Source organism: Wasmannia auropunctata, unplaced genomic scaffold (genome assembly GCF_000956235.1).
Source record: "Wasmannia auropunctata unplaced genomic scaffold, wasmannia.A_1.0 LD335047.1, whole genome shotgun sequence".
Classification (NCBI taxonomy): Eukaryota; Metazoa; Arthropoda; class Insecta; order Hymenoptera; family Formicidae; genus Wasmannia; species Wasmannia auropunctata.
The window spans coordinates 933,894-957,840 of record NW_012027843.1 but is presented as its reverse complement, the minus strand read 5'-3'; the positions used below and the strand labels follow the sequence as shown (position 1 = coordinate 957,840).

The following is a 23,947-nucleotide window of genomic DNA, read 5'->3' as shown; positions in this document are numbered from 1 at the left end:
AATAATGTCTGTAACGTACAGTTGCTTCGTTTGATCGCGACTGTAAAGAAATTCCAACGTGGCGAATAAAGCGAAATACGTACGTATGTGCGGGCATACGCAAATGTATCTATAAAAGCTTTCACGCGCTACATGCTGCATGTTGTTGCCGAATTCGCCGTTGCGCCGAATGTAGCTGCCGTGCAATTAAAAAGAATCTATTCCCTGAAAATGGCGAGCGTATCGAAAGATAACGAACAGCTACGGAACTAACGGTTACGCGCTAACAATAACAATGTAACGATGGACGTTGTGCAATATGCATGTTAACGATAGCGCACGTTGCGCGACGCGATTATTTGCGGCTTAGGTTTATGTCGCCAATTAGTTTTTATCGTCGCGCGAGACTATATCACGAAATTTTGCGATTGTATAAACGTTTCCTACCATGAAATGATATTGATACATTTGAAAATCGGTAAACTTGAACCTTTATAAGGTAAAAATTACTAGCCAGAACTAGTCAAAACTATCGCCAGCAGTGCCGAGTATTATCAGCACGACACATTTCCGTCGAGTGCCGTGCTGGCGGTAAAAGTAAAAATTGTTTAAAAAATGTTTATAAGGCCGAATAACTTTTAAAAATAATTTATCGCATAGAACTCGATCGAAACAAGTCAAAATTATCGCCAGAATCGAAAATCAGTAGGATACCTTTTCGTCGAATACCGTGTTGGATATTCAGAATTAGATAAAAATAATTAATTATTGCACTTTTGTCTTAAAACGCTATATAATTATGAAATTAACTTAAGGCAACATTTGACAAATGTCATAATATTTTACGGGATATAGTACTTTAGAGGTTTTTCCGTTCTGGAACATGAAGTTAGCATGTTACATCATTTTTTAATTTTCATTTTTTTGGAATAAAAATTGCGGAACATTTTTTAATGTTTATCAGGAACGGTAGAATTATGGAAAGTGCTACTGGAATTGATACTATATATATATATATAGGTATATATATATATATTATTGTTTTTTAAAAATTAACAAAATGTGCTAACTTCACAGACACCAATTTACCAATTTTGATAAATTTTGCTGATATATTTTATTTTCTTTTGTTTTGCAAATATATATAAATTGTTGGAAGCAATGCTAATTGCACATACTGCCAAACTCTAAAATTGAGATAGCATATTGTAACACTCTGCTCGTGATCTCGAACTGTAATGATATCACGGAGTTATGAAAAAATTCGCGAATCGATCGGTTTTGTGTGTTTATGCTACTACTTTTCACCGGTAAATTGAATTACACGTCGCGAATAATGCCGCGGAATTTAAACGAATTTCAATATCCCGCAAAGCGAAAATAGCGTGGATTATACGCCAGGCGATGTCAACCTTTGTACTTTACATCATCATACCGCCGCAAAATTACGAGCGTTATCGTGATTAACGGAGCGCATTTGTTGGACCGAGATCCCGTACACATGTTAACCCTTTAAAATTAATCCGTGCGACAGATTTCATATCGATTCTCTGTAACGCCATATTTATACAGTTCGTGCCGCTATCATCGAAACGTTACTGCTCGAGCTAAAGCAGATACGTAACGATAATTAATATCGAGTTATATGAAGTTCATATTGAAACGTTTGGCTGTCATACCGGAACTTGCGAACTGTTCTTTACAATGCGTTTACGGAATGTACGAAGAGGTTAAATCGAGCGTCACACAAACGACAGATTTGATTCGTTCAGGATGCCATAAACTAACATGACGTTTCTTTTTATCGATTCACGCTACTTCGCATCTCTTTGCACAACTTGATCTACTCAGCAGCCGTTAAAATTTAGACGTCGACGACAGCTGTCGATAATCGCCGCTTCTCGTTATGTTGAGAGTTCCCTAGAGTCTGGTAGGTTTCCCTTTCGTCCTCTTTTACCATCAATGTCTGACTTTCATGTCGACATTGATATCTGTTGAAAATTGAAGCGACACTATCTTTTTCGTTGAAGTTATTTCAGTTACTTTATTTAAGACAGTTCGTCTTTAACAATTTATTTATATATCATTATGAGATATATCTAGATTCAATCACATTTACAAATAAAAATTATCATTGATGAAAAATATTCAAGCCAGTTTTATTGCCGATATTTCCGCTTCAAGTAATTATAACATGTGATCATTTCTTCTCGTTAAATTCTTAGAAATCACTCAACTAATTAGATAAATTGAAACGACATATAGAAATTACAAGTTTTCTCTTGTGAGAATGACAATTATTTAAGAGATTTGACTGTCGCCTTATTTTCATTTTATTCGTCGACTTCAGACAATTCTATTTTATTTTGTTTTCTCAACGATCTGTCATATAGATTACAGATTATGGCATTATATCGGTAGTTTGTGAGCAGATCCGATATGCGAATATTTTCCTCCGTCGTCGTGAACGAAGTATGCGATAGCACGTAGGGCTGAACGAGGGAAACCAAATCTCCTGGGGTCCATAGAAAAGCGCAGAGCGTCGGTTGTCACGCTTCAGCGAGGTCAGGGTCGTCTTTTCATCGCCGATAAAGTTGCATGAATGCTGCTTCCTTTTCCCCCCGATTCCGTATCTCGAGCGATCGGTTTAAAATTTTAAGGCACAGCGGCAGGAAGGGACCGAAATGAAACTTCCGTTTTAGTGCTGCCAAGCCGACCGACGAAATCGAAACTCTGGGAGGATGATTTGTACGATTGGATGGACAATTCGCGAATTCTCCATAGGTATACCGAGAGATATGTGAAAGTTAACAAGAAATTCTGTCAATGTTAGCTTGTAATGAAAAGGGAAAATCTATGTGAAAAATATTTGTTTTAATTTAAAGCCGGAAAAACAGGAATATTTTTTTGTGACCGATTAGTGACCTTTAACAAGCGATGTATTCAGAGAGTTTTGTTACATATAAATTTTGAATATATATATATATATATATATATATATATCATATAACAGGAAATAATTTTATATCAATTTTTCCGTTGGAGCTGCATATCTTTAAATATTACTGCAATTGTAAGTATATTGTGCAGCTTCGAAATTCCCTATTGACAATAATCAGCGATTCCGATTGAAGCGGGAATATTAAGTTTGTAAATTTGTTTTGTGTAAACTTCATTTGAAATTCAAGTTAATATATCTCGAAAATTGTATAAATGTTGCGTCGTCGCGTCGCCTCGTGTCGCGGAGTCGAAATTTTCTCCGGTTTACTCGCTTTTGATAACTATGTACCATCACAAAACTACGGTAGACGGTTTGCGAGAGAGAGGGAGGGGGGGGGGGAGGGAAGAGAGCTGCGAGGCGGTTTTCAGCTCGTTGGGCGCCTTTGTGCTCCGAGGTCAAGAGAACAGTGCAGGCAAGATTATCTTCCTCTCCCATTCTTCGCCTCCATTTCGCCGCTGTGTACAGCAGCCCGGCTGAAGACGGCTCTGCTGTTCATCGTTTCCACAGATTCCCATCGCGGCTTCCTCTTCCCGCCCTCTGATGCCCTTTTCTATTCGCCATCGAGTCGCGAATTTATTCTACCCTGCCGTATCTTTTTAGGCTCGTTATATCAAGTTCCCCCTTTCGACGAATATCATTCGCTGCTGCTTTATGTTCCCAGGTACCTCTATTGACTGCTATTCGCTCTCGCACTTTTACGTTTCGATCCATCATACGCATTTTATCCATCGCATTTCCGTTCGCAACTATGCAGCCACCTTCGTTCCTCCATTCCTCGCGTCTCATCCAATTTCACTCTTCATCTTCTGTTCTTATTCTTTCGTTTTCACCCTCGGCCCGTCTCCCACGGCGCGATTTATGAAAGTGGGCGATATGGGGTAAGCTCCACGGTTATTTGCCTCCGGAGACTTATAATGGCCGCTTTACTGCACTCGTGAATAAGTACTTCCTACTAAATAACATCCGCGGGAAAAGAGACGGCGCGATGCTCGCGGTCCATTACACGCCGCGCAACTCGCCGAAGTTAGACGCGAAACCGCGCGAGGTGAGAGATGTGGTTTGACCTTCTTGTCGGGAAGACTGCATTTTTGCAGCTAGTTAATGCACCGGCAAGAGGTGTAAATGTGTAGTTGGTTTATCAAAAACTTTGCGGAGTAAAATTACGGTCAGACAATGCCATCGTATTTAATTGACTTTTCTCGCAAATTTCACGGCGTATATAATAAATGATATTAAATATAAAATAATATCACGTCACGCTATATACAGTTTATTTGGATATATTAAAAGATATACTGACTGCAATTTTTTTTTTAACAATAAAGCGCACTGATTTTTATTATTAATTTAAGTTATTTCTTATTAATGCTTTATATATTCTCTTAACGTAGCTCGGAGTATGTCCTGTCACTCAACTTATATTTGCGTGGTGCATGATTATCTAAACTATTAATTTATATGGTGTTAAAGCTGTCCGTTAGAACCGCGCGTTGCAACCTTGTCTGTTTAAAAATTTGATCAGTTGCAACAGAGGGCAGGAAAGCGCTACAGTACTCCCGTTTTGCATCTGCATATTTGACGCATAATTCGCATGTACGATACGGGATCCATATTGCCGAAAGATCTACGTGTCCATGTCGGCGACATTTCACTGACGGGATCACACGGTCTGCGGCTGGTGCACTAGGAAAACTCAATTTGCGATTCCGTCGAATACTACGGAGATTGTCTTCCCCGTTCTCGGCCGTGTAACAATCGTCTCCTCGATCTTGGAGAGTTCCGATGCAAGTTGCACGCCATATTGTGAAGTTATGGAATACGAGGTTACGAGCGGCGAGGTGACATCATCTATCACGTACTAGGATGCAATTATTCCGACCGAGATTAACCCAGGAGGAAGGAAGGGTCGTTGCGCGCTCGAAGGAGCACCATCGTCGTTTTGTAACCGCACATCTTCGCGATGAAAGATGGACGCCAATGATATAGAAATGTCGAATAATGTTATCCCCGAAGCATCGAAATTTATAATTAAAGAATGGAATGAGTACTTTTTAGCGTCATATAAAGTTATAAATATAATATACGTAAAATTCATAAAGTATGTAATTTAACACTTTTCACGAACTGATTAATTTTAAAACCTTTATCACATAAAAACATTTTGCACATACAAACATTTTTCATATTTTTTAAATAAATTATTCAGGTTTTAAACAATGTCATAAATTTTGCTGACCTAAATGGTTTTTATTGACAGTCTCGAGCGATTCGAAAAAGCTTGGTAATAACAAATTCAAAAATTATGAACTAATCGCTAATTTATTACTAGTCGTTGCAAATAAACGTGTAGAAATCGCATTTAGTTGCGGCGTGAGATGGCAATCTACATTATGTGGCAGGGAAATTAACCAGAGTAAGTGTCGTGTGTAAGCGGGATAATACCTTCAACGAACGTTTCGCGCTGCGGGAGAACTTATGGCAGCAAAAAACTGGACATTATTCTGAGTTAAAGGCCGACGGAAAAACTGATTGCTCGTTTCAGCCCGATATCTTCGTCGTTCCATAACGATCTTCGTGCACGGCTTTTTGCTGGAATATCGTTTTGTACCGATAAATCTGCATTATACCGTCCCGATCTCGGTGGCTGTGTGTAGTGGGAGATGGCGAAGCCTGAGTCGCCGGCGGTCGTTAAGCTTTCCAGCATCGTACGTGTGAGCTTAAAAGTGTTATAAAAACGGCGTTATTTGATCGATCGCGGAGCATTATTTATCATTACCGTAGATGCACACAATGCCAGTAATCTGTAAGCCGAGATGCTTGGGCTGTCGTGATCCAACACAATCGATTAAACATTGTTACGTATATCGATCCAAGGTCTGTCATGTAGATTCTTATCAATATGCGTTTGAACAAAATTTTACGAACAATTTCGTTTTTGCATAAATGAATTCAGAGAAAAAATCGTTTTGACGGATGTTTTGTGTAAAATTAAATGAAAAAGATGTTGCATTTCTTAGAAGTGAAATTATTCCATTTGTGCTATATTTAAGACGGTTCTAATTTCGCAGTAATTTGGCACAGTTTTTAATCTCTTTAGATAGTTAGAATAGATTGATAACACGCGAGCAGAGAGCACATTTGCAGAGTTTATGCGTCTGGAAATTGCGAATAATTCTTATCGACATTCGGGAATAAAATTTCGAGCGTCAACTAACGACTTTCATCTTCCACAAGCGGCAATGCGAAAAGTTGATAAAATCTACGGACTCGTCTGTCATGTCGTATTCTGGTTATGATGATCGAGGATATCCCTGCTCCCAGCACCTTCCTTAACGCCGATAATATTTCAATGCTGGGTCAGCTGGTGAATATGGCGGTGTTGGGGGAGAGGGGTAAGCGACGGTTAGAAGAAATTACGGGAACTGTCGATAGTCATTGCCCGGGAAGCTGCCAACGAATCGACCGTGATTAATCGTCGAGCGACGTGAAGCAAAATTTCGCTATAGTTACATAAGCGAGTATAAAACATATTTGTGGAATGTAGGCTGGATAGTATGGTGATATTTTATCACAAATTGTAGGAGCTAGAACATTACGTCTCTTTTTTTGATAGAAAACTTATTTAACGGCGATAATATATCGAAAGATCTTTTACTATTTCGTAAAAATATCGACATAGTTTTGACAAGTTTTTATTCCTTTTTCATTGTTGAGAGAGAGAAAGAAAGAGAGAAGATTAATTCCTACATAGCGTCGAGATTACAAAGATTAATCCCCATGTAACGTAGAGATTTTTAGTTCACTTCATTTGAATAGTTGTACGTTGTTTTCTGCTGGAAATAAGATAGATATCAACTGTTATTCGAAAACCCTACCAATTCCAAGAGATAGATTTTAATTAATGTAATGGAATGCTGAAGATTTGTCTCACAGACAAATAAAGAGATGTTTTTCATGCATAAAAAGATAGATTCGGTCAAATGAAATAATTAAATCTACATATATATGTGAAAAATATGAAAAATTAATCGTGAATATTTGTAGAAATGTGTTCCAGCAGCATTAACGGCTTTTGAAGTTATTCTAGTTTAAAACTTACTATTATTTTATGCAAATGCAATTGATAGCTTTCAACAGATCTCTTGAATAATTATTACAAATTGAATAAAATTTTAATTGAATGAAAAATTAATTGGTATTTATTGGCGAGAGAAATCCGCACGAGAAATGAAATGAGAATCGTATAATCTAGTACAGAATATGACTCGAAGAGATCGCGTGAGTCTTTTTAACGAATGACGACGGCGCGTCCGGTTGATTCTCGTCGAATTTCGCCGTAAATAATGCATCATTCGTCGGACCGTTTGGCCGGTCAGAAATATGGCGGGCATAAAAGTGATGTAAGGCCGAGGAGAAACGGCTCGTTCGATCGGCGGGTGGTAGCTCGATGCTTCCTAGGTTGCGTATATGGAATTTCTGGGATGGGAGGCTCTTCCTTCCTTCCTTCCTTCCTTGGAAAGGTTCCTTCTTCGTCGGAGAGTTTAACTCGCAGACGGCAACCGATACGGATCGACGGCTATGATCGTTACACCAGGCAGGAGATGGAATTCAAAGGAGCGTGGTAATTTTTCAAAAGCACCAAGCCTACAGGCGAAATCCTCAAATGGGTTATTTTTCACAAGAGCTGTGGGTAGCTTCTAAAAAGAATATCTCGATCAACGATGCGCATTTTGACGAAGTTTAATGGTTAAACGATGCTTTCGACGTTGATAAATATTTCTCTTGTGCTTATAAAAAACGTAACGTGTTGGAAATAATTTTTTCTAAGAACGTCTAAAGATAATATATTTTTCATGAAAATCAAATTATCTTATAATAATATAATTTTTCAACAGCACATATATATATATATTTTATTATTTTTGTTTTCGAGTAAAATGGGAAATATGTTCAACTCTGTTGCATTATGCGCGAGAAAAGTGTTGTAACTACTGCAAATACTTGCCACTGCCGCGGCGAATTACGCAGAGAAATTACTTCGCTTCATACCGTAGAGAGACAGCATCTGCAAGCGAGCTACACAATTTTTGTTGCCCTCGTAGTGGGCGATGGAGTCGAAAATAAATTGCTTTTACCGTCGGCAAATTTAGTTCCCAGCGACGACCGATGCGGATCGATGCCCATGATCGTTGCACTTGTCGGGACCTTTCGGAAATGTAGTAATTTTTCGCAAAGGGGAGAAAGCTGCAGCCAGCCATCGGGTGAGCCTTTCGAGGTCATTTTTTTTATACCTACGTTCCGTGTTGAACGAGCCGGAATGGAAAGAGTCCGAAAATATGTTTTCTTTAAAAATAACCGCTTTCTTAACTCGGCCGCGGCTGTTTGTGTTCCATTCTGCGGGATAATAAGTTATATCACGACACAACACACGGAAAGTGTCGGTATTATTTTTATGGACGACCTTGCAATCTCTCGCGCTGCACTTCCGCGTTGATCTAAGATATCGATTGATTTGAGATTAGGATCGCCACTTGATGGCGACTGCGCGCGAAAAAATAACATTGCAATATCTATCGATGAATCTTGCTAAATGTCACAATCCATTACTTCACGCTCCGTCTGACACGTTGACATCTACTACATTGCCCTCGATATTCCGATATTCTCGTGTCGCCGACGTATGATATTCATGGTAGAGTACCTGCGAACAATGGTCCACACCAACAAGATATTACGTATTAAACTGCTGTTTGCCTATCGATTACGCGTGTGCTAATCCAATGGTTATCTGAACCTTTAATTATTTACAGTACACATTGTGCGATGAAAAATGTATAACCCGTCGCGACATAATGTTCTGCTATCTGGCAGCCGACAGTCACAATAGCGCATACTGTATACACGTTGTATGATATCGATCGGAAGGTATGATCTGGACAAAATCCGGGATGGAGATTTTTCCCGCATGATTGATTACATCATCGTTGAGTCACTATTAATCGCGAAACGATCGAGATAGTACACAGATGCGTTTTAACGAACTTGCCACGTGAATTCTGAAACTCAATTACCGCATCATCGTCAATGTAACCTGCGGTTTAACGGATTAAATTGTCGCTGCAGCCTCGGTGATACATGAGGCCAATTGACGTCGCATCCGAAAGTATTGAAAAGTATACACGAAGTTCTCATTCAATATCGTTTAATCAACATTTTTTAAATCTGAGAATAGAGATTTTTGAATGTGATAATGTTAGCAAATATCAAACACAAATTTTATTTTACTTTCTACAGAGTGAGAAAAAAAATGTAAAGAAATTCATTGTAACTAAAATATCCGTTAAAACTACTACTATTGCTCCGGTATAAGTTATATATAATTTTACATATAATTCATGAATCATTATTAGCATATTGATTTATTATAAACTATTGAATGGAATATAAAATGATGTACGAGATGAGAAAGATGGAAATGGGAAGCGGGGAGACAGGCTGCAGTCTCTGAACGTGATTAAATAAATGTTTCGTTTGCTGCTCAAAGCATAAAAGCGAAACTATGTATTTAGAAGATAATGCACTCGATCGAAGCGACTCGTAAAATACGATGATGTTCTACAGACTCTCGCATGCTTTTTTTTAATGAATTATTAATTACTCCGACGTAAATCGAGAATTTGAAGTCTGTACGTGTCGTCGCGAGAATAATTACGGATTCGCCGAGTGTACGGCTGTGAAACGTGATGTCGGACTTCCTTTGCGCTGCGCTGGAAAAAGTCTCGCAGGAAAGAAATCTAAAAACAACTCCCTCGCTTCCCTTTCGTCACGGCAACGAAATATTTGGATCGCTTTTACGAGCATAGCAACGGATTGGAAATGGTATTATTTGCATCAAATCTGGAGGGATACGCCCGTATTTCTCGATGAGATGCACGTTTCAAAATGTCTGAGACTAGAAGCAGTTTCAGTTTGAATGTAAATGTTTCGTAATGGGAAGGATACGCTTTTCATTAATGAAGTCTTGACACTATTCTCGCGTTAAGGATAGCGATGACAACGATTCCCTGGAGCTTACATAGGCTTATCCCGATGTGCGGCCAAGTCGGGAGATGCATATTCAGAGATTCGCCGCGTATTCAATTATTCATATTGTGATTCACGGTAGTGTTAGAGGAAAGAAAATAGTTGGCTAATGCGGCAATTAATCAATAAGTTACACGCATCTTTGACATCTCTATGTCTTTGCACTTTTGTATTTCTCATCGCGCGTAATATTACATATCTTGTAATATCGCGCGTGATATTCTGGCATTTTACATGTAAGTATTCATGCGAGAAACACGTGGAGTATTTGTGTGATGGAAAGTCTCAGAAAGGAATTTGCAATAGTAGTCGCCGTCATGCCGGATATAAATGCTGGATATGCGAGCCATAGATCAAAATCGATACCGGGTAGCGACATGTGTAATTCCGACGCGGATATATATTCGATGGAAAAGCGATACCCATCTAACGTGATCCAAACTTTCGAGTGGCAATCGTTCGGGAAATCGTACCGCTGATTAGACCTATTCTGTTCCAAATGAAACGGAGATCGGCCGACCTCTCTCGGACTATCAATGGTCCACAAGCATCCTTAATTCTGATTAAATGTAATCTTTGCCGGAAGTCGGAGCCCGGGGCAATTCCCCGCGTCTCTCTCATCCTTCGCAGCAAGAATGGAAACGACGGGAAACTTTTAGGATACCCGCACAGGAAGGGTATTCGCGAAATCGAACGGGACAATTCGGGGTTTATCGATTGGATATCGCGACTAAAAAATCTCTCTCTCGCTTGTGTTCGTTACAAAAATTTCCAATTTCTTCACGTTACTCATGCTATTCTATGTAAGTCGTGTGCTATTACGATTTTAATTAAGATTATTTCAAAAGCTTTTACACATAATATAGAAAATTCTCTCATATTTATTAAAATCTCTTCATGATTATACATTGGAATATATTTTCATGTAATTATTCATAGTGGATTCAATCTTAAATTATATCATATGTGAACGTTTAATTTAAATTTCAAATCTGTTATGTTACATTTTTACGAAACATATAGAGAATTAGAGTTTTGTCCGAGAAAGTGTATCTAAAAGATGCATTTAATACGTCACCAGGTTTTTCGCGCGCGTCGAACGATCCCATTCCGTCGCCACGTCGCAATATTGTATCGGCAATCGAACAAATTGCTTCCTTCTATACAGCTGGTTTTCGAATTACGAAGACCATAAATATGATCGTACCTACGGGGAATTTGTTGGCAGGAATATCGGCTAGCTGCGACCGCGGCCATAATTTATCAGTATCGCACGAGCAGAATTCAATCGCGAAATAAAACGCTACGTGAGACGACCGCCGGTTGACATTCCGTCCTCCTACGGCTAGGTATTCATCTTGGGAATGAAGTCGTCTCTACAAAACCGAGCGTCTTATATTGTTTTTCGGTAACGAGCGTACGTGATCCGGACAGATATTGAAAAACATTTTGTGACGATAGCGGAATCAATTCGGATTCTTTAGATTTCTTAGATTCCTAGATTCTTCTGAATTTCTCGATATAAATATTTGTTATATATTATTACATTTAATTACTTAACATTTAACAAAACGCGAATTGTTAAATTAAAATTGTCTTTAGAGTTTTATGTTGCGCGCGATGCGTGCTCCTGTAATTCTAGTTTGGCATATAAAATGATCTGCAAGCATCGTATTATCGAAATATAACAATTTCCGATTTTGTTGTTAGGGGAGATCGGGCAAGGGAACTTAGAGCGCGGCGCGATTGGCCGGGTTAAATTATAGTAACAATATCGAAAATTATTATATTAAAGCAATGAGATTAAAGGAATTAAATAAATAGATAGGAGGTAATTCCTATACAAGTCCCACTGAATTGTGCTGAAGTGGCTGCGAGAACTTTAATCTCAAAGCCAGCGCAGCCATTGTTTTTTCAAAACGGCTGGAAGAAAAAAATCAGGATTTGCGCGATTAATTAGCTAATAAATAGGAGTTTATTTCTACGCAAGTCCCATTGTGCTGAAGTGGCTGTGTCAGCTTAATAGATGCAACAAAATCTAGTACATAAGTAAAAATATCGACTAATCAATTTCTTACCGTTTCTTAACGTATAAATAATTGGGAAAGAAACTGTGTTTCCAAAAATAGGTTTTAGAAACTCTGACATTAATTACGAATTATGGAACATCTTATACAAAAGTTATTTTACATATTCGTGTTTAAAATATTAACTTGCTAAATAATTAATTTTCAGTAGTTAAATTTTGAAATTATACAATAGCGGTAACGCAAAAGTACGTATAATTTTCTACGTGTATCACATCGAGTGTGTAGCATCCGACACTCATATTCGCGCGCTTTGGAACGATACAACAGCCTTACATCATTACACGCTAATTACGTGCCTCGACGATCTGTAATTTGCAGAGGAAAGCAGTCGCTTTGTGGCACGTATCGTTTAATCTCGCAATGCTTTTGATTCACAAACGTTAACTGCTAGCGATTATCCTATTCTGAACGGTCGCTACTTGCTACTACCTTGAAACTTGCGTTCCCGTACGTCTTGTTTGGAGAGACGACCTTAAATTCAGAAAGGAAAATACACGTATTTATAAAGGAAGACTATATCACGAGAAAAATAGATGTGTAGACGGTTGGTGACAGTATATTGTTTTTCGTGCTTTCTCTAATCAAGATTAGATTAGATTGGATTAAATTACCGTCGAATCGAGACAGATTTTATTTTGGCAAAGCTGATATCTATTAGTTTTACAGGAATTAATATTACAAAATTTGAATAACATTATTCAAAAAATATGAAAGCTTGATATTTTTATTTCAATTATGAGATTAATTCGTCCGTGATCTAAAATATTCAATTTAATTCGTGATATTGCAGCGATTTTTCAACGAAATAATCCGTAAGTTCAAACGCGCGAATTTTTCATTTTTTTTCTATTCGATTGAGACTATAAAATGCACATCGCGGATTAGCAAGAATAAAAAACTGCGTTCGTGGAAACTAACAAGTAATTATCTACTTCTTAACTACCGCGTCCGTTTTCTCGAGGACGATTTTAATCATGGTGCTTAAATGAAAGTGCAGATATTGTGCCATTGAGTTTCCTTATCTTGATTTATCGACAAATATCACGCCGTCATCAATAAATCGTTGCAACCGCGTTACTGCGACGTCGAAACGAAGACGGAGCGCGACCGTATGGTCTCAGACGGCGATTTTACTTGTATGGCAACTAGATGCGAAATACATTTTACAATACATGTATTCTAAGAGATTGGTTTCCGCGGTTTCCCGAGAGATTGAAGCCGCGGAAGCCCGAGATGTCCCGCGCGGATGTGTTCCTCGCGACGCAAACTGCGTTTCCGTGGAATAATTCAGCGACCCGCGCGAGTTCCTTCTCGATATAGCGCCGCTACACGCGGCTTAATTCCATAGAGTATATAGAGAATGTCGACGTGGAGAATCTGAGCGCGGCGCTTCTTATAGCACGAAAAGATCGTGATGCCGAGCGTTGAGCAATCGCTTCGGCGCGGCGGACGAGCCGAAGGTTCTGCTTTCGCGCAAAGGCCATCGAGAGTATGCCTCCGCTCCTTCTTCTCGCGGTTCACCTTCTCCTCCCTGGTTCACCTTCTCCTACTCCGCGGAATCTGCAGGTCGCAGGTGTTCGGAGCCGGCTATCGGCACCGCTTGGCCGCCGTGCCGGTTTCAGTCACCGCCTGGTCGTCGCCAGGTTCAGCGGCTTTCTCCATACTGATTTTTTTTTTTTTTTTAATACCGCGGTGTGCTCTCTCGCGCAATAGAAATCTCCACTCGGTAAAATTTATCGGCTTTTATCGTGGCGACGGTCAATAATTCGTCGGCCGCAGAGTGTCTTTGATAAGATTACGATGATATCGTAAAAAATATCCGCGCAGAAAATATAACTCAGTTTTATGTAGTACTACTCCATTCGCTGACTTCGAAAAAATTTCAGCAGAGACCAGAAAACGTCAGCGTGTTGTATTTTATTGGCGAAGTGATGTAGATATTAATGTGTATCTTTGTCATGCGCGTGTCACAAGTGAATATTTGTTTTATATGTGCAACATTCACATAAAGAACGGTAAGTCTGCAATATTATAGCTCTGACAAATGTTATTCTGGAATTCAAAGAAGTTTAAATATTTTCGTAGTATTTCAAATTGTAAAATGTATTTTTTACAAATTTTTATATTGTCATAAATGCAAAATTTGCCACGAGATCGCAGAAAACATAGACAATATAAATTATTTATTTTAATTAATTTGCAATTTTCAAATCACGATTGAATATATAAAACGAGAAAAATATGTTGTCAAATTACGCTTTTATTTACCAAGTAAAATTGCCGTTATATCTACCGTTATTAGAGTGTGTAAATAGTAGCCTTGTCCATGTGACGCTACTTTCACCGATTTGTATTATGACCATATTATTGCACGACGAATGACGACGATTTCTTTACTATTATCGTCGTAATTTCGTTATATAACTTGTATAATTCAATTTTATCGTGACGACTTGACTTTGGTTCGGCCACCTTAATGTGGTTGTACAAATTATCGTTATATTGGCCAAGTGCACGAAACTCGCGGAGCGTGTTGGGCGAATCACGCGATAAAACGACACGCTTTTGAATCAATTTTTATTACCTTGTAAGCCTCGGTTCGCTTTTAACCAATGAGAAAGCAAATAAGTTACTTCTGTGATTTAAAATATATTATACATAATCGTAATTTTATCAACGACATGACGTATTTTACTCGAAATCCAATTGCATAACCGAATTGTCGAAATACTTGCTAATTCGTCACTTCAATAATAATTGGTAGTGTGAGCGGAAAATTGAATTGACTTCAAATTTCAGTAACAATAGAACGAGCGTATATTTTCGATAACGAGCATATCGATGAGTGATGTCAAACTCATTATCGAGAACAATTCGAAGCGCGAATTATGTCATAACGTATCGCAAAAATAACTAACGTGCCATAATTGCTGAATATCTATTATCAGAACGTTACAGCTTTTATATGTAATATGATATAATTCATAATTATAATTTTAGCCACAGAGGGGCTAATAAAATAATTACATGAATCTGCGCCTCAGTCTGGCGATGTCTCACATTCGTTAAATTAAGTTAAATTAATGTCAATATTTCGAGAATATATCACACAATCGAATTACTCTTTTTGAATCCTTTTAGATCCTTTCGCGTTATCATATTTCATATTTGTTATATAAATATCATATAATTTTATATTCTCTCGAAACACAGAGCATGATATGTCATGAATAAGATTGTTAGCGCGTGAATGGTTTATAGTTTGTATGTACCATCTAATTAAATTTCAATATCGGAATAATCGTCGACAAACTTGGTCGGCTCTCCGCCTTTGTTCATCTCGCTTCAACATCTCATAAAGAAGTTGGTGAACGGAGAATCAGCTCCGGCAAAGCCGAGGAATCCAAGCTGCCTTTACGTGTCTGCCCTTTCTATCGCTACACGCGGTTGCTTCCGGTAACGGCCGCAACAGACCACGAAGAAACTGCGCGATGCGAAGTAGCGAAACATCGAAGGAAGGAAGAGAAGGCGGAAGAATATCTCACTAGCCAAGCTCTATAGCAGTCAGTCGCGATGCCGATGGCTTATGACTACGTTACGCCTTCTAAGCCGCGTTAGTAGCAACGAGCACGATCAACGTTCCGAAGTACGAGCCTCGATACGCTTTTATCTTCTCCACTTATTTACTGCAACATTTATTCCCCATTTTCTCCACAAGCTTCCTATTTAGGTGAAAAATATCGCTCGAGCATGTCGATATTAGTTTAACAGTCAATCAATCGAACGTATTAACATGATTAAAATGCGTTAACGTTAAAAAGTATCGTTTTACAGCACATTTTACTCAATGGACACGTCGTTTTCATCATATACATATCGTTCGACAGATTTTAAATGTAAAGGTGTATATATATATATATATATATATATATATATATATATAAAATCGTGAAAGAGGAATGATGAAACTGACATTAGTGAAATCATTGGTGAATGATTATTGTATTTAAATTGAAATAAATTATTTCAATTTAAACATTATCCAACGTCACACTTTTCTGTAAAAAAAAAAAAGTTGTGTTACTTTACGCAGAATTAAAATACATATATTTGTATACACGTAGTGGTCATTCACTGGCGAACGGTCATTCACATACTTTATCCCGTTCGTCAAATTCCGTTCGCCGCTGTTCGGCACTCTGTGACGATCTGTAACGAATCCACTCGGATGGAATTTAAATTGAAGCGCTGCCATTGGCATCGCGATAAACTCGAGAAGCGAACTATGCGCGCGCGTACAGATTCTTCAGCGCACCTTTATTCGCACCAGCGCCAAAGTATGCGGCGAGTTATGTGCAGCGTGCATCGATTAAAATCAATCAGAATCTATTGATGTTACGTGCGAGACCGACCGATACACGATCTATCTATATACGCTCACATTTCCGATCTTCATGGAGTATTTACGAGTATTATTTTCTCCGTGCATGGGCACGCGAATTTGCCGGATATCCGTTTCGGCGGCTGTGTGTCTGATTGCGCTACTGTTGCAAATCCACGCACCGACGCAGCGATAAATAAGCCGCTTATGCGGTAATCTAATCCCGTAGTCGTAGTCTCTCTCCTTCCGCGGGCGCGTATAGCGGTGCGGAATGCGCTTATTAACCGAAGCCGGGAAAGAGAAAGGAGCCGGAGATACGGAGATTCTCTTGGATAGAAGCATCGGTAAACTGATACCTGGCAGCAGGCGAGAAGCAGCCTCGAAAGAGGACAGACGTCACCGCGTCGTGGATATATACACTTAGATGTACACTTCGTCGACTGCGATACACCGGATTTGACTGATCGCGACGACGGCGCGTTTTGATTTCGTGCTGTAACTTGTTTGCGAATCCCACGGGACTCGCGTTAAATCTTATTCGACGCTTTCACTCGTGCCGAATAGCTCTAAGCTATGTAATTCTAAAGCGTAACTTTATAAAGCCCACATCATTAATGCAGGAGTTGGGTATAGTTGAAATTTCAGATTGACGGTAGACATTTAGAACATTTATAATTCTAATCCATTATATCGCGCTCTCTGCACGGAAAGAACAATTTTGATCCAGATCTGAAAATAATTTTTTGTTCAATAATCAAAATAATTTTGTGCGAAAGTTAAAAATGATTGCTAGAATATCAAAACGTTTTGTAGCAATGCTTATCAGTTTTAACATTCCAACAAATTATTTTGATGATTCAACAAAAAATTATTTTCAGATCTGTATTTAGCAAAATTTTTAGACCTTTCAACAAAATCATTCTTTCCGCGTGGGAGCGTGAAAGCAGATTTGTGGTGAACGATTCCTCTGACCATTTTTAAAGCCGAAATCGCGGTTATTGATTATCTGTAATATTTACAAAGAAAATTCATCTTTCGTTGGTGCTTTTATTCACGTCGCTGCACCAGTCACTGCAGAACGTCGATCGTACGGGTTCGGACTAGAGTCTCAATGGCGTGACGTGCGTTGGCGTTGATTCCCTTTCGTCTATCGTAAAGTCGCGGCCACCGCAGGCTACATCGTCGCAATCTCACCGCTTCCCGTTTACCGGATGCAATCTCTTAACCTTGCACTTCAGCCACCAACTTCCTAGCTGTGTACGATAGCTCGGCACGTGCGAGCGACACAGAGTCGAGTTCACTCGTATTGCGCGTACGAAGCCGCCGTTTCATTACGGGTTTATTACACTGGCCGAATTAGGTCGGGGCTTTATGAGGTGAACTTTACATCGCGCGGCTGCGCCGGCAGGTCGCGGCGACTTTACGAGCACCGTTCATCGGAAAGGACATCGTCCTGTTGGCGACGTCCATTCGCTGAAAATGCACATTCGAGAATAAATATATTTCGTTTTTCTATAAATATTATTTTAAATAAAATATTATTTTTATCTTGGAAGAAACTCAAGAAACTAACAATGTCTGACATCATCATTTTTTATTTATAAAGTACAGGTGTCTGGGAGAGATCTCTTATTTTTGCCTCTTTCTAAATTGCATTAACTATAGATAAGAAGCTTAAATTAGTTTGAATTAAGTAAATCAGTGCTAGAAAATTTAATTATAAGATCATGAGCAATGCCAATGAATATTACATGATCACTAATGTCCATCATATATCCAGATGTCTAATATTGACTTATTAATATCTCCAACTTACAGTTCTATAATTACATTCATCCCGTTAACTTATTTACTTCTTTCTTTTTATTGTTTTTATTATGTATGGTTGAGAATATCGTCAACCATATGGCAGTGTTCATTAGCATCTCATTTTGATGTTATTTCTTCTTTTTTTGTCGCGCCGAATCGCATTACCATGCCGAGTGTCAAAATTCGTGAATATTTAATTGACAGTTTCAAGATTTATTTTTAGCGCAAATTTGATCCATTAAAAATTTATGGGATGATATCATGGACTTGGTGATATCTTTTGATACCTATAATTCAACTCATTAACGAGTATTATTAGAAGCCCGCAGCACGTCACAACAATGAATTTATCATATCATTATCGCATTGTTATCATTTTCCACGGTGCAACCGCTGCGTGACGGAAGCGGTCGTATTTATTATCGCGATCAATTATTGTCGTTTAATAAGTTACGCAAATTGAATCAAGTTATATAATAGATTCGAGTAATAATTCATGGCCAGTTTTTAACGTGCAACTTTAGCAAATTACAATTTTTTTTATTTGGAACAGAGATAATGTAAAAAAACACGTAAAATATATAATGGTCGCAATTACAATTATTATAGATTTACAAGGCGAGGAATATTTTTATCACTTTTTGACAATAAGTATTTTTTGCATTTATTATACATATAATTATAACAGTGAGTAAAGAAAATAGAAAAATTTTGATAAATACTTATTTAATATATTCTACTTATTGGCTACATTTATAAGTGATGAATTATTCGTAAAATTATTATATTATTCATTTCATCACCGCTTATTGATCAAGATTTCATATTATTAATATTTCATAATACTTATAAATTTTTGCTAATAAATTGAAGATATAAATTGAAGATATAAATAAAGAGCAAAAAATATAATAAACTAAATTAACGAAATACATTTTAAGAATGTTAAACTCTGAAATTCGGATATCAGTAAAATCGAAGAAAGCTCATCAGGATTATACTTGCTTGCACGAATGAAGCTATCAGTTCTCATTGAAATCAGAGGTATAGGGCTTACGAACATTTCTTGCTAACGGAGATGCACATCGGCGTTACACGCGAGATTACCGGGGATCGTTTCAATTAAGCTGTAGATTTATTTCTCGTCTCATTTATGTCAATGGTCGGAGCCTGCCTCACGAAGCTCACAATTACGTGCCTACCCGAGCGATCGTACTATGAAATAATCCGTCTCGTCGATGTTAGATAGCGGACTTTTATCGCGTTTCCAGCTGCGCCGATCGATTCGGAACGGGAAAGTTCCGCTTCTTCGTACTAGCAAACGAGATCATTACGAGAGGTGCTTTACGTAGATTACCCGATTCCCTAAGTAGATTTCTCAAATTAGGCAATATAACTAATCAGACGGAAGCTTTGTATGCGCCAAGTATCTCCATACTTTTATTCTATTCGTTCTTTCTCTTTCTCTCTCTCTTACAGGATATTTTTTATTATTCCTATAGTTAAACTAATCACGACATATCAATTGTCTTCTTTAAAAATATCTGTAACTGCTGATAAGCTCTTAAACACATAACTGTGTTCAATATTATCAAAGATTAACGTGTTACATACATGATAAATGAGATTAATAGAGATATCACATAAACGTTTTTGCTTAATATTTTAATATTACATTCTCTCTCTCTCTCTCTCTCTCTCTCTCTCTCTCTCTCTCTCTCTCTGTGTGTGTATGTGTGTGTGTGTGTGTGTGTAGTAGTAGTAGTAGTAGTAGTATATATATACACACATTGTATATTTTATAAATATTTTATTACAAAAATATTCTAGATAAGATGTCACATGCTGCTCTATAACGTTAGCGTCTAAGCTTTTCCGAGTCGTTTCTTGTAACAGCATTTGAAATGCAAAGCCGTCCGAGTGGCGTGGCGTTTACGTGACGTACGATATACATGACTCGCGATTAGTCGATAAGAGTAATTTCTCTCACGATGCTTTCCCGGCGGGGGGAAAAAAATTTCCTCGGTCGACCGTGAGTTATCGGGAAAGTTTTAAAATACAGCAAAAGGAAACATCGGAAACAGCGGTAACGGGATGCGTTCGTGCGCGTGCGCGCGCTTTCGTTATAGATATAAATCCATCTAGTCAATGTCACTAAGAAAGGAAGAAAGAAAAGATAAAAAAAAAACTTTCGGTAGGCTTTTTGGATATCTGCCAAAAACTCCAGATCCGAATGGAACTTCGTGAGTAGAGTTCGACACGCCAAAGGGGCTTTGCCGAGGCGCATAACGAAAGAACACAGCATTGCAATTGTTCCATTTTCACCGGAATTGCAACCGGCAGCGTCGTAGAAACGAAGATCAAATTATTTCATTATCTAAATTCCAGTTTGTTCAACTTTAGATTGTGAACTTGGGAAACCACACCAGGGAAGGCATCTCTGAAAACCTATAATTAGAAAGGAGCTTATTTTGAATCCAAGGACGAGTTTTTCGAAGGTATAATTATGCGTGTGTCCCTAAAAAGATATGAGTATATTTACGAAAGCAAGATGAAAACAGGAAGATATTAAATAGATATTACAAATTTAATGCACTGTACCTAATGAGCAGTATGTCTCATTGACATCACACAGGTGCACGCTCGTGACTGACGTATGTACAAACGTTGAATAATTTATCGCGTAATATTATTCCGTCGTGATGTACAACGTCGACAATTTTCCGCTTTTAACAGAGAGAGACGTGAAACTAATCGTACAAGTATCCAGAGGCTCTTTCGAAAGCTATGCTCGTTGCAATAAAGACTCTTATCGATTGGACATGTTAGAAGTGAGGGAAAGTTGAAATTTTGCTTACACTCTTCCGCGGTCAAGTCTTCTTTGTTTACGCGATAGATTAAAGGTTACTAACATCTCCAATTTCGTGACGCATAACTAAAATTTTATGACAGAATTTTATGACTCGCGTGATCTAAATAAAAAATTTTATTTACAAGGGAAATATAGATTCCGTTTACAGAAAAATCTAAGCTCTTTACGTTTACCTATAAAAAAAAAACGTCTAATTGATGAAGAATAATTTGCTGTATGTAATCAGTTTTAAAAGACGTTCAAGATTCGAATATGAATTAGCTTTTAATTAAAAACGGTTGGCAAATGGTTGCAGTCATTGCAGAGATTGATCTGATTGCACGAAGGTGTGTGCGCTTCATTATACATCTTTTGGCGAGCGAACAAAAAAAGGGGGACGCTCTTCGCTATTTGTGCTTATGAAAGAGCATGGGGCGGGCAAACATTATTTAAATTGGGCAATCTCTCGGGACGATTACGTCTGCGGTTTCGCTAATTGCATGGCATCGTTGCACCGCTATGGTGAAACGTGTCGCGTCGTCGAACAAAAAATTCAGGTGCACGATTGCAGTTTGCGGAAAGCCCGAAATTCCCGCGCGAAATGTCGTCATTAATAAGGCGCTATACGCTTGTACGGTGTCGGTGATCACTGGATAATAAAGATAATTAGGTGGTATTCATCACGGTGCCGCGATGGCGCAAATTCACGAGACTTGTTCGAAGTGATGTCACTTGACATTTAAATATAATCAGACAGTCTCGGATGCGTGTTCATAATAATTCCTTTTCGCTTGCACAATCAATCATAATTCGATTATCCCGATTTGTCTTTTTAGCGTTGACCTCGTTTACTTTGTGATATATTGAAATATCAGTTCATTTCATTTTATGACGATAATAATTTTTTATTCTTAAATTGTGCACGATGCTTTATTCAAACTTATGTCTATAACTTATATCTTATCTTATACACATATAACTTTTTGTTTAATTAGGATAGTAGTAAGAAAAGTGATTTTATATTTGTGTTCTGTGGTCCTTCCATAAATGGCAAAATGATATAAGGTGAGAACTAATATTCTCCGTTTATGAAAATAAAATAAGTATAATGGAGACGTTGAGAATTTATTATATAATTTGTTATATAATAAATATTTGGCAAGAAGAAACAGAAAAAAATACTTGATAATTTAACTGCCAATCCGATACATTTTATAACAACTTTAATATTTCGCAAGCACCGACAATTCCCATGGATTAATAACATATTACGCTATATTTGATTCATATATTTGCAAATCAATAATCTGTTATACATACGTAATTAAATTATCCATTTTGTATTAACATATGTATGCTGTCCTACATGAATGTTATCAATACAAGATTATTAACTATAATATTAATTTCATTTTATCTCACTTTTGAAAAATAGAATTTCATCGACGATTGATCAATAGTGCCGTCATGAACGGCAATCTGTACAGATGATTAAATTATTAATTTGAATAATGGATAATAAACGCTATTAGTGTAAAAATTATTTGCGTGATTGTTGCTTTGGCGATTAAATTATAGACGTAAAGTATACATTAGTATTATTATATTGTCAGTTTGCAATTTGATAACGGAATTATGGATATATTACGCTTAGTTTCAACGCACGCGTTGAAACTGTTACCGGTCATTGCGATGCCTCTCGTTCGTAATGCTTCGCCGATCGATGGATTAACTACATCCGGCTGAGTCGTCGTCGTCGTCGTTGTCGTCGTCGTCGGAGTACCGGCTCGCTATTTGTAGTAACGCAAACGTTTGCTCTGACGACGCGATAACATCGAAGATAACGAGCCCGATCGCAGTTAATGCTCGTCGGAAGCCTGTACGTGACTTCGTGACCGATGCCGCTTAATTTCGCGGGAATCGATCGTTGTCACGCGTGACTATCGGCTCCCGTATATACCAGGTCGCAAGCGAAGGAACATTCGCATTCGATTATTGCCAATTGGAGCAAAAGTATTAACAAATATTTGCCAATGTCCGTGCCGTGTATCTCGCGTTGTCAAACATTATTTTGACGCGATTGCATCGTGCGTTTCTATAGAACGTATTTCGTACGATATAGTTATATAGTGCGAAATGGAACGTGACGAGTGACGCGCGAATCGCGCGCGTTCGCGGATTGAAATTTTCCGTCGGGTATAAAACTTCTCGTCGTCGAATTTGAGATACGAAGATGCCCTAATTTCCGCAACTGCGACAAACGGCTTGCTGCGACTTCGCGGCGTGGACTCGCGCGCCGCGCGACGGATCGTCGGATTTGCGGAAGACTCGCGCGTCTCGTTTTCATAAAACTCGACGGTCTCATAATATGCTAATGCGCAAACTAATAAAAATTCAGTAGTACGACGAAAGTACCGCGAAATTTTATGCGGCGATTGCGGGCGGCGGCGGTAGCTTTTCGGGAATGCACGCTGCGTCCCCGTGGTAGTGGCTGCTTAAAGGCTGTTTTTGCATAAGAGGACGGGAGGAGGATAGACGGGGATGTCAGGTTTTTATGTTAATCCTTAGCTGGGAACATTTTTGTTTGGCGCGGAGGTAATGGAATGGAACAAAGTCGCGGAATTTAAGATGCCTCCTTATTTTCTCTTATTCACCGCCGCCGTTTCACGCCACTTCGCGCGCCACTCGTTGACCTTTGAAGCTGAATGATGAAATTCTCGCGACGCGAACGGTACGTTTGAACCGTTCATTCG

General features: G+C 38.4%; 1 protein-coding gene across 5 annotated transcripts in view; it reads left to right on the top strand.

Annotated features, from left to right (window-relative positions):
• Positions 1–23,947, top strand: part of LOC105457802 (putative polypeptide N-acetylgalactosaminyltransferase 9) — a 195,341-nt gene that overhangs the window by 49,010 nt on the left and 122,384 nt on the right. For 2 of the 5 annotated variants that reach the window (XM_011702682.1, XM_011702680.1), the window contains exon 1: positions 13,780–14,168. The exons of the other annotated variants lie outside the window; for them this stretch is intronic. The gene's annotated coding sequence lies outside the window, so the exon portion shown is untranslated. Of the gene's footprint in view, positions 1–13,779; positions 14,169–23,947 lie in introns of those variants that run through there. 5 annotated transcript variants of the gene reach the window in all.